Raw genomic sequence first — 7509 nt, 5'->3', positions numbered from 1 at the left:
GGAGAGTGTGCACACTTTTAAGATTAAAGCTGTGTAAATTTTGATAAATAATTCTGTTTGTGTGAGCTCCAAAGTAATATTGTTTCTGGTCCTCTGAAGACATCTGATGTGAGATGTTTTCACTTTGTGTGGCTGTTGCTGTTAGGTGCTATCTAGTCTACTTTGACTCATAGTGACCCTGTGTAAAGCGGATGGAAATCCTGCCCTTCTCTGCACCATCTTCACAATTCTCAAGTCCACTGTTGCAATCACTGCCTCAGTCTATCTCATTACGATTCCTCTCTCTTGCTGACCCTCCACTTTCCCAAGCATGATGTCTTTTTCCAAGGACTAGCCCCTTCTGACAACATGCCCAAAGTATATGAGACAGTTTCACCATCCTTAATTCTAAGCAGCACATTAGTAGCACTACCTTGAAGACAGATTTGTTTATTTTTTGGCGGTCTGTGATGTATTCAATACTCTTCACCAACACCACAATTCAAACACATTCACTCACCTTTGGTTTTCCTTATTCAATGTCTGATATTTCCACATATAGTAATTTTCACAACTGAAAAGACTCTGGCTTGGCTCAGGCACATCTTCTGCTTTAAGTTGACATTCTTGCTCTTGAACACTTTAAAGAGGTCCTTGACAGCAGATTTGCCCAATGTCTTCTGACTTCTTGACTGCTGCTACCATGAGAGTTGACTGTGGATCCAAATAAAATGAAATTATGAACAACTTCAATCCTTTCTCCATATATCACAATGTTGCCTATTGGTCCAGTTGTGAAGAATTTTTGTTTTGTTGACACTGGTATGTAGTCCATATTGAAGGTTATAGTCCTTGAACTTCCCCCCACCCTTTCTATGAGATTTTAATGAAAGTTTATAGATAGCTTGGATTTCCATTCATTCATTGTTGCATATTTTCCTCCCTGCCCCCTCCTCCCCAGTTTGTTTTTCTCTTTGGAAAAAATTTTCTTTCATTGTTATACAGTCCCCACCCCCCTCCAGTCCACTTTACTATGCAGCTCTTATTTTGGACTCTAGTTATGTCAATAATGCCTAATCATATATTCTTTTTATACAGTTCTCTCCCTCATCTGTTTCAATGACATGTAAATAATTTCTACCCTCTTCTCTTAGTTTCCCCCCAACACCCATGTCAGTCCTATTTTATAATGGTGGCATTACGCAATATTTGTCCTTTTGTGATTGAGATATTTCACTTAGCATAATGTCCTCCAGGATCATCCATTTTGTATAATATTTCCTGAGTTCTTTATTTTTCAGTGATGCATAATATTACTTTGTGTGAATATACCACAGCTTCTCTAGCCATTCCTTTGTTGTTGGACACTTTGGCTGTTTCCAACTTTTTGCTATTGTGAACAAAGCAGCAATAAAATGGGTCTGCATAGATCTATCTGGTTGGGTGGCAGTTCTGGTTCCTTTAGGATATATTCCCAGTGGTGGAATTGCTGGGTCAAATGGTATTTCTATTTGTAACTTTTTGAGAGCGTGCTATACTGCCTTCCACAGTGGTTGCACCATTTTACACTCCCACCAACAGTGAATAAGCATTCCAGTTTCTCCACAACCTCACCATTTGTTGTTTGCTGTTCTGCTGAATTTTGCTGTTGTTACCGGGGTGAGATAATATCTCATAGTTGTTTTGATTTGCATCTCTCTTAGAGCTATGGATTTTAAACATTTCTTCATGTGTTTATTCACCATCTGAATGTCTTCTTTGGTGAAGTGTCTGTTCATATCCTGTGCCCATTTTGCAATTGTGTTGTTTACATTTATCTTGTTGTGGTGCCTTGAACTTTTTCTAATTTCCTTCAAGTCATCACAACTAAGTTTCTCATATTCTCTTTGCTGTACTGTGGTGGCTCTTTGGGTTGCTGTGATGCTGGATGTTCACTTTGTAGCTACCCTTGTTTTTCCATCAATATCAGTCTTTCTCTGTTTATCCTCTGAGTTTATGTTCCAGCTTTGTCTCTAACTGATGGTTGGGATACTTTCTGGGGGTGGGGAAGAGTAATTCCATTTTCCAGGATAGGTCTAATTTTATTACTTTATAAAAATATATAAAGACAAATTTTCAGGATCCAATGAGACAGAAATCACTTTAAAAGGTTTGCATTTGGTTCCCAATGCCAAAGAACATGTACTTATTATCCATAATAGCTTCAGCCATCTGTTGGGAAGATTAATTTTTCTTTTAAACATCTGAATAGGCTGCACTTCCTCCCTTGCAATGGAATAAGTAAATATTTGCTTGCCTTGCCACCCACAACTAAAATGATAGCATGATTAGATGAATACTTCAAAAGGGTGTTTTAGCCCTTTTGATGTTCTCCCTTGGCAGAAGTAATAAGTAGTGATAATATTTTATTAATGCCTTATTATTATATTTAAGGTGGAATTAATAAACAAGCTATTTAAAAATAAAATAGTAAGTAAATATCATTTTAGTGCAGATTTTCTCCCCAGAAGTTTTATATGTGTTGGATGCCATATACGTGTTTTCTCTTTTTAGGAAGGACATCTATAGATTTTGTTGGGCTAAAATACACAATACCCATAAGTTATTAAATGCATTTTCTCCCAAATATAGAGAAAAAGAATTATGGTGAGTGTTGGAAGATTTTTGGCCCATAAAGATAATTTTACTGAGGATCTCTCATATTTTTTTTTATTACTCCCTAAAACAGTTCTTAAAAGACAAAATGTACTATTGTTTAAGATATTCTTAAAAATGTCCTAAAGAATGCTTAGGGAACTTTGTCAAATGTTGTTTTCTTCTTAAAACCAATTAAAATAGTAACCAATGAACCTCTAAAAGAAGGTTTAAGCTATCTTTAAAAAGCAGCATGATGATGACCAAATTTGATCTCTAGTAATCCCACAGGAGGGAATGGTCCCCATCAGGAGCAGCCACAATGCAAAACTGATTCCCATAAGGTCAAACATATCTCTCCCACCTCTTTCTACTAATTCCAACAACAATCCTACTGTTTTACTGAGTGTCAAATCTGTTATATTAGCTAGACAGACCTCAAAGAATCATACTCACAATTATGGGGTTTATTAGAGAAGCTAATAGTTTACAATTCTAGTTGGCAACAGGATATAATTTCACAGTCAGGACAGCATCTGAAGTATGATTGTAGGCCCTTCAGACTTTGGCCTTGTGTCTTAGACCAATGATATAAAACTCTTGTAATCCTGCCCATTATGGTGTCTCTCTACCCCCACCCTCTCTCTGCCCTTGCAATTTTGGGTGAAGGCCCTGACTCTGGCTCCATGGGGCAGCAATCTCGGGTCAGTTCTGTCTCACATCGGGTCTTTGGTTCTCTGCTGTGACTGCTGGGCCTCTTCTGTAGGCTCCAGTCTGAACACAGCAGAAATCACTGGCCCCATAGAACACAAACTGCATTCTCTGCTTCTTCTCTACTGTTCATAGTGAGATTTCCAGATTTCTGCCTCTGAACCTGCTCAAACTAAACCTGCTCAATCTAAACCTGGAAGGGAAAAACTAGCCAATCCCCTTGTGGATAGATTAACACATCTGCTTGCAAGTTCCCATTCAGCTATGTGGCAAAGCCAATGTCAATGGCTTAGGAAAGCCATATTGAACAGCAGATCCACAATACCATGCTAAGAAACACAAAGAGGGCTAAACGGTAAGGCAGATAACAACAGATGAAAACTCATTGCAGTCAAGTTGGAACTGACTCATAGCTGATGCTTCAGTAGTTGGCAGCCCAACTTCTTACCAAATACATGAATAAGTACATGGAAAATGAAGTAGAACAGTAAGGAGGGGGGCTTAGCTCCAGTGACCTCGTTGGCAAAGAGTTGTGCAATCACGATTTGTTCCAATAGTATCAGCATCAGATTTTTTTTTTAATTATTGTGTGTGTGTGTGTACCGTCAGATCAGATCTGACTGGTACAGGAGGAGACTGTCCCTCCTTTCCCGGCAGAGCATCTGGTGGATTCAAACCATCCACCTCTGGGATTGCAGTGCAGCTTCTTGCCACTAGGCCACCAGAGCTCCCCTCAGTATCAGATTAATCATCACATTACTTTGGGATAAACAATGCCCCTAAGGTTTAATCTACCAAATCACCCTATCATTCTAACAATATACAGTTTCTCCAATCTCATTTCTTCCATTCCTGGATGTCTCGGGAAGCTCACACAGCTAAATAACTTAAGTATTTCAGGTGAGTCAAGGATGTGTTGCTCTGGACTCAAACTTTTTTTTATTGTGGTGCTGGGGTACAGACCACTCCCCCAGTGTAACTAAGGGTGGTGATTTGGGCCCTGGCTCTCTAGCAGGCAGGCAAGCAAAACTTAGGCAGCTGGATCAACTTAAAGACAATGATCTCGGGAAACCAAAATTTTCAGCAAGTTGCTATATTGCAAGTCACACTGCAAAAAGCAGCACACTTCAAATCTACTAGCTGCTCAGTGGAAGAAACATGGGCGGTCTCATTTTGCTCAATTTACAGCCTAGGAAAACCTGCTGGAGGATCACTGATGAGTCAACTACAACTCCATGACTCAAAGCAACCACCACAGAACAATTAATCCCTATAAACACAAAATATCTTGGACAGGACTGTCAGTATCTTTTTGGTTTCTTTTCACACTGGGATTCAGAAATCAAAGGAAAGCAAAGACTCAGAAAAGAAGTTCATCTATAGAACTACCAGTCTACACACATCAGGAACTCATGTACCTTGAGGCCAGACAAACTAGATGGTGTCTCACTATCACTTCTGTCCATGCTGATCAGGGTCACAGGAGACGCAATAGGAGAAAAATGTGGAACTAGCTCAATTTATTAAAAATTCCACACTCATTGCACCTATTGAGACTAAAGGATTTATTGAGATTATCACCTTGAAATATTTCTTAAACTATGAACCAAAATTACGCCCCTGAGGTCACCTTTTAGCTAACTAACAGGCTGACTCATAAGAAATATCACCATGAGTATTGCACACCTTTAAAAATTCATCTATATGAGACAAAATGGTTAACAATTACCCGAAAACAAAAATTAATGGGTAAAGGAACAGGAAATAAGATTACTGGAAAGGAAATACCTAGAATGAAATTAATGAACCATTTTGACACATTGTGAAAACTGTCACCAATGTCACAGAACACCTTGTTATTATTAAGTGGAATTTGCTGTATGTCCTTTCACTAAAACTAGAATAAACGAATGTTTCTAGATTTCATACTCGATGGCACATAACAACAATAAAATCCATAAGGGAAAAAACATTCTTATATTATCATTTTATATTAATATATGGGTGTTATTAATCTATGGGTATATTTATCTGTGAGGGACCTCTGGTGGTCTAGTGGTAAAGATCTGTGCTGCCAGCCTGAAGGCAGGGTGTTCTAATCCACCAACTGCAACAGGGAGAAAGATGGACAATCTCCTTCTGTGCAATTTACTGCCTCTGAAAACCTGCTGGAGGGTTAGCTATGCATTAGTTCTGACTCAACAGTATACAATAATAGCAATAACATAAGTGTTTGCGCCTGTGTGTAGAGGGAAAGATAGAAGAAAGCAATTGTTGAGAGAGAGGCGCTAAATGGTCACCTTCCTAGGTATAAATAAGTAGGAAATGTCTATGACTGAAAATCAAAAGGCATACACCAAAAGTTTACAATCATTATTTCTGAATACTTTTCAGAACTTTATCATAATTTAATTTCATGTTTTCTAAGTTTTCTTCTTTGACCATATTACTTTTGCAACTAGACTCGACGGCATTAAACAACAATAACAATGACGACGATCAAGAGAGAGCTACGTTGGCCTAGTGGAAGGAAGCTGTGCTACCAAGCCGAAGGTGGGTGATTGTCATCTGTGGCCCTCGGCCAGGTTCAAATTGTCTTCCTGTCAAACATTCTTCTAGGTGGTATAGCACTGGTCTGTGCGTTGCTGTACAGAGGTAACTCGTGGTTGCTGTGATGCTGAAGCCTGTGACAGTGATGTGCCAATTGTGGTAATGGGCACCCACAGTGGACAGTGTTGGCTGGAGCTTCCCGACTAAATCAAACCTGGAGGCAGGAGCGGCATCCACTTCCAAAATGGCTTGCCTCTGGAAACTCTATGTACGAACAGTGCTCAGGCTGTTCGTTCATAGGGTCGCTATGAGTCGTCTACGACTCGACGGCATTAAACAACAACAACAACAACAGCACACATACACATAGAAGAATGTATGCATTAAACCTTGCAGGTGGCTCTGAGAGAGGAGTTACAAAAGTATTGTAAATAAGAGAGGGATAACTAAAGTAAAGGTAATTATATTTTTAAAAGGAAATTATTCTGAAGTAATCCATATTCATCTGTGTATATGCCCTATTTGCTGAAATATTAATTTGTATTGATTTCTAATCTTCCATTGTCCCCTATGTGACTATCTGTACCTTGATCTGTGGTATCTCATTTCAAGGAAAATGGGTTAATAAATTTTTACAGAGGTTATGAAGTGCATTAAAATGGCATGCAAGCTATATAAATAGTAACCTGAGACTAGTATAATGCAGGTTTTTAAAAATTATTTTTGTTACATAATTATGCAGATGACACAACCTTGCTTGCTAAAACTGAAGAAGACCTGATGTACTTGCTTCAGAAGGCAAGGACTGTAGTCTTCAATATGGATTGAAGCTTAACATCAAGAAGACAAAGATTCTCACCACTGGGCCAATTGACAGCAACATGATAGATGGAGAAGAGACTGAGGTTGTTAGCAATTACAGCTTGCGTGGTTCTACAATTAACAGTCTTAAACACTAGCAGTCAGGAAATCAAAAGATGAATTGGATTGGGAAAATCTGCTGTCAGGGAACTCTCTAGAGTACTGAAAAGAGGTCAGTCTCAAGACTAAGGTGCACCTAATCCAGGCCATGGTCTTTGCAATTACTTGTTATGCTTCAGAGAGTTGGACAATGACTAAGGATGACAGAAGAAGAATGGATGCCTTCAAATTGTGGTGCTAGAGAAGAGTCTTCAACGTACCATAGAGTGCCAAGAAAACAAATTGATCTGTCTTGGAGAAGGTGAAACCAAGTCTCTCCTTGGAGGCTAGGATTTTGGGGACACATATTTTGGGCACGTGGCCAGGAGAGACTGATCCTTGGAAGACATCATGCTTGGAAGTGTAGAGGGACAGCACACGAAAGGAAGAACTCAGATGAGATGGATTGATACAGTGACTGGGGCAATGGGGGTTTGTGTGTCGGAACTAGTGAGACTGGCTAAGGACAGGGAAGGGTTCAGGCTGCTATACATAGGGTCACTATGGATTGCTGGCAACTCTACGGTACATAACAACAACAACGACAACAATTATTTTTTTAACAATTTTTTTCTATAATTATATTTTATTAATTTTCATAAACATTTACAGAGATTTTGGGTTTCCATTCATTCATTGTTGCACTATTCCCTCTACCCTCCTCCCAGTTTGTTC

Source organism: Elephantulus edwardii, unplaced genomic scaffold (genome assembly GCF_000299155.1).
Source record: "Elephantulus edwardii isolate Elephantulus edwardi_28Jun2011 unplaced genomic scaffold, EleEdw1.0 scaffold00047, whole genome shotgun sequence".
Classification (NCBI taxonomy): Eukaryota; Metazoa; Chordata; class Mammalia; order Macroscelidea; family Macroscelididae; genus Elephantulus; species Elephantulus edwardii.
The sequence above is the reverse complement of the archived record's forward strand: the minus strand, read 5'-3'. Positions refer to the sequence as shown.